Here is a 5,358-nt window from a genome sequence, read left to right as displayed (position 1 = left end):
ATACTTATACATGAAATCGTTTTAGCTCAGCTTTATATTTAACAAGGGAGGAAGTTGCTCTTTAAAGCAAAAGAGATTATACATTATATATAAAAAAAAACGTGGCTCCTGAAATGTGGCAAAAACCAAATGTGACAAACAAACATCCACATGGACTATACAGCCTATAGGCTGGAGAAGCAACACAAAGGTAGAGAAGCGGTCACAGTTAGAGTCTGCAGAAAAACACAGTGGGCAAGGAAAGATGGACGCTAGGTATCATCCAGCTGACTCCACAGTGCTCTGATTGAACTACTTAAAAAGCAGAATATACTGATTGTACACAAGGAATCCATGTGTGGAACAGAAATTATAATATCAACATAGGGACAACTTAAAGGAAAGTCAACACACAGGACCTGTGTTGCACTGCTATATTTAGAACTTTTACCACTAAGTGGCGCTAGAGTCCTAAAATAACTTCAGCAACAGCTCAAACAGCACAAAGCCTGAAAATGTTTAAAGGCCTCATAACCAGAGCCTGAGACTGAAGACATGCAGAAACAGAGGTAGGCATTGCTTTATGGTCACCTTATCTGAAAAGAGAATGTTTATATTTCAACCAAAAATTATACAATAAAATATGATGTAATAATTAATCCAATGAATAATATTCCACTGTACATTTCAGATAGGCCGATGAAAACTGGACCTACTGCTCTGATTTAAACATAGTTCAGAGATAGTGTTCATATTGTATTTTGAAATCACTGCAAAACAAATAGATATAAGTACATTCACAAATATTCAGATTTCTGTATGTATGTATAAAAGTTATAGATCGTTTTTAAATTAACCACAAATCTTTTGCAATCATGCATCATTGTCACTGAACAAAAACTTCATTTAATATTAAGTTTATTAAGGTTGGGCTTTTACAAAAACATTTTAATTATGCAAAACATTTACATAATCTGTTGTATTTTATTCCAATTCAGTTCACATTTCTGAGCACTTATAGAACAAGAAATGTTTTATGTCTGATTGCATAATAACAATAATAATAACAATGGAAAGAACATTATGGCTTCTCTTACTCACTTGTATGATATGGGATAAAGAGTTGTTTTAATCTTCTGTTTGACTAAAGCATTTAAATGTATCAACTAAATACCGTATGCTTATAGGGTTAGGCTTAGATCAGGATCCATTTCACTGACTACAATGGGTGCCTGTGATATGTATTAAGCAAACAGTTTCACAAAACAATAAACAAAATTAAAAGATCCAATAAATATAGTTAAACATATAAATGAAACATATTTCGCAGATTGAACACTTATTAATGTGAAAAAATTAATCAGTACAAATAAAGTCAAATAAGGCAAAAATGTATCTAATATAAAGTATAGTAAGTTTAATTTTAATATAGCTTTTAACTGGTAAGATGCTACCACAACCTCTTAAGACGTTTTAATGACATGTTTCTAATCAATTTGAATTATTATTAAACAGTATTAATAATTACAGAGCAAATTGTTTTAATTTTAACTTCACACTTATCTTTCAAGAGCCTTCCCCGCTTAAACATTCTCCCCTGAAACGGTAAAAAAAAAAGTGAGAGAGTGAAGAGCAAGTTTTTTAGAACAAACAGCTTTTTCGCCCCTTAAGCCAAGACAGGACAATATTTGCCTTAGCTAGAATACCATTTTCCCTGGACTTTGGGGTGTTGTTTGAAGGAGTGGGGGCCTTGACAGGGAGCTCTGAGGGCTGACCCTCACTCTGCCGGGGACCACCAGCCGCATATAAATAAAAGATTACAGTGAAAAATCAATTTCTGAGCAAACTCATTAAAAATGCCCCTCGCCTTAAATGGTTCCTATTTCCTTCCATTCAACCTGTTAACGCCGAGCTGTCCCTGAGACCGCCAACCTTCCCTCCCACCCCTCTCCCCTCCATCCTTCCTTTGCCCTGTTGCTCTCCCCCGGTGGTAATTACTTGCACAAGTCGTTTCTTGCCCTTTGATTTGCACCGTTTCACAAATGAAGGTTAAGTTTGTTTAACCGTGTTGGATTTGCCAGTCATGTTAAAGCATATAATGTGGCAGGTCCTTGGTTTCTCCAAACACCTCCATCACCCTCTGGCCTACCTCCCCCCCATCTCCTTCCCTGTTGGCCTCTTTGGAAGGGGGGGGCTCCAAGGTTAAGGCTTACTGGGCCTGAGGAAGCCTGCAGTGGATCGGGCTTCAGACTCATTGACTTGACTGAAAGGGGACAAGGAAGTTGTTAAAAGTCACCTCTAGTAAAAGGATTAAGAATCAAACTGCTGTGTTTGCCCTGAGAGGATGTTATGGTGCTCTCAGTAAGTCACTGAAATGATGGAGAGGAAGATATAGGAGCAAGATAAGGGATCATTTGTTAACTCCCCTCCAAGGTCTTGGACTTACTTCTATTGTTATATACTCTATATACACTATATATGTGGCGCAGTAAATTGCTCAAAGAAAGAAAAGAAATGCACAATAGTGAAAGACACACAAAGGTTTTCAATTTCAGCGCCTTTGCCTCATCTTTGATCAAAACCACACAGAGAGTGAAAGTCACTGGAGCCAAGGTGACCATCGATCTCAGGCAGCTGGAGCCGTTAAGAGCATTTCAAGTGGGTGTTGTGCTAATTGCTGAGCTGAAGCTCACACACTGATCACAGCAATAACACATGGAGGAGTTTGTTCTCACACAGTCAACACAATGCAGGATTTTCATAATCACTGCGACGCATTGTCTCTTAGCTAATCAGATCTATTGTGGCAAAACATGTAGGCCTACAGTATGCACTAATAGCCACGCAAAGGAGCGGCGGCTCTGTCTAGTTGTTGCTGAAGGATGTTTACCAAATGTCATTTTTTAACACCAGCTCTGTAATTATGAGTTACTGGTAACGTCTGACTACCCTAACCATGTCCTGTGTGGTGGATGTTACCCCTCATTTCATTCTCTGTCTAGCCAAGGGCAGCCATAAAGCTTTGGGAAAACAAAAGTGTGTTTAGCCCCATGGCAGATAGCTCTTCTCCCCTTTAGATAATCCTGCTGATAGTGAGAGCTCCGCTAACTTGCAGCTCATCTGTGTTTGTGCTGGTTGAGACATTACTCTCTCCCATTGTCTGAGTCCCCTTGAAGATGTGTGGCTTTGAGCCATAGGATTGAGCTGTGGCCTTGTGGTGCTTTAACACAGGTCAGGTGCAAGTCTCCAAGGCAAGACGGCATCTGCTGAAGGTATATTAAAGCTCTGTTCATAATAAAGGCGTCATATTATACTGTGCAGTTTTGATTTTACGTAATTACATTCACTGTGTAAATGAGCCTCTTCTTGATAATGAAAATGTAATTAAAAATGAAACAAAAGAGACAATAATTAAAGGGTAAAGCTAGTGTTACTTTATTTTTCAGTTTATGCCTTTGCAATCTCTGGAGGACATCACTGAGCATGCTCGCGGATGCAGCTCTATGTTTACACTGCCTTAGTTTAGCAGGTCGTTGTCTTTGTACTAAAGGAATATGTCAACCAATGCAACAGTATATGTGTTTTTAGTAGTTTATAGGTAACGGGACAGAGGCACTTATTTACCACTTATGGTTAGTTCTGATATTTTTGTAATAGAATTATAATAATAAAAATATTATCCCAGCCTTATCCCCAGCCTTATCCCCAAAGATTAGGTGTATCGATGGGTATATTCAATTGTATGTAGTGCAGCAAATATGCATAGTGCATAGTGCATAGTGTGCTGGAAATAAACTTGTAAATTGCGAGAAAAGTAAATACAGACATCTTGCACCACTGTTTCTGCATTTCAGCATGCAGTGAGGCAAAATAGTTAGTTTTTGAGTGCAGAGGCAGAAGGAGTGTTGTGTACCAAGGAGAGTAAAGTAGGTACAAAGGAGAGAGGAATACCATGTGTGCTTGCGTGTCCATGTGTATATGTGCCTGTGTGTCCTTGTGTGTGCATTGAAGGATGGTGGTGAGAGTGTTGTGTTTCACAGTTTTTTGCCATGATGCACTGCTTTATTATTCTGCACAAGGGGCACTTCACATGTGGAATGGGTTCTCTTTGATATCGACAGCAGCTTGAGGGAGAGAGTGCACTCAAAAACAGGCGCGGGCGAATTTATTCTGGGAAAAAAACAGATAGTTGTGTACTTCCCTGGCAGCAGTTGCCGCACATGCGAAGAGCCAACCGCTTTGATGCTCCAGCGGTGACACTCCACACGCTAATGAAATATGGTAATTATAGCCACATGAAAGCCCTCCTAGACAGAGCTGGAGAAAGGGTATAAAAAAAAACAAATATGACTTTATCCAAAGATACCCACTGTGATTAATTCTCCTTTTCATAAACATATATTTTATGCCGTTCAGTTGCGACAAAGCAGTGTGGGCCATCAGTTGACCCAGGAACTGGCGAGGGGGAAAGGTCTGCTGATTAAGAACCCTATTGTCCCCTTTCAATAGAAGACCCTGTCTGCTGGAGAACACAGAAAAAAGACCTCTAAAGAGAGTACTCTAATGTGCTCTGCTGCTCTAACTTAGGCCCCTTTCTTTGCAGCAGTAGATATTTTTTTCCTGATTTGAAATTCACCCAATCTGGACTGCAAAGCTGATTCCACAAACACATGACTCTATCTATCGCCCATTTGTGGAAAAACTGGTAACTTGATTGTAGGAGGTAAGAGATTTAAAGGAACATATTATGTTTAAAGTTTACGAAACGGAAATTTGTGCAATATGCTTGCATTTTTCAGTCAAACTCCAACAGCCCCAGATATTACCAAGAGAAACCAATCAAAGTTCAAGGACCACAACTTAGATATATTGTCAGTTGCCTTTTTTTTTTTTTTAAACGGAAATGGTTGTATGATTGTGCTGGAAGCTGGTGAGTGGGGCAGATTTGGATGGATAGTAAATTTGGCGGTAGGTTTGTTGGGAGATGAATGAGAGACAATTTGGCTTTGGAATATAGTGGTCTCTCTGCAGATAAAGACAGAGACGTCCCATGAGAGGAACCTGGAGAAGAAGCAGAGATGGCACAGAGGAAGGTCGTGAAAAAAGTTCTTCTTAACATCAGGGGACGCTTAACTTAGCACATCTTCAATGTATACATCTTTACATTTCTCTTATATTTTCTTAATTCAAAAAATGACACATTTTCTCTGTAGCTGTAGAAAACATCGTCCTATATGAGGTGATGTAAGAACTTGCAAACATCTAGATAGTGTTGTTTTCGTCAACGAAAATTATGACTAAATATCGTCGTCAAAGAACCTTTATCACGTGACGAAAACGAGACGAGGCGCAACGTAAATGCTGGTCATGTGACGATGA

The sequence above is a fragment of the Sander vitreus genome, chromosome 9, assembly GCF_031162955.1.
Source record: "Sander vitreus isolate 19-12246 chromosome 9, sanVit1, whole genome shotgun sequence".
Classification (NCBI taxonomy): domain Eukaryota; kingdom Metazoa; phylum Chordata; class Actinopteri; order Perciformes; family Percidae; genus Sander; species Sander vitreus.
This window is presented reverse-complemented; position numbering follows the sequence as displayed.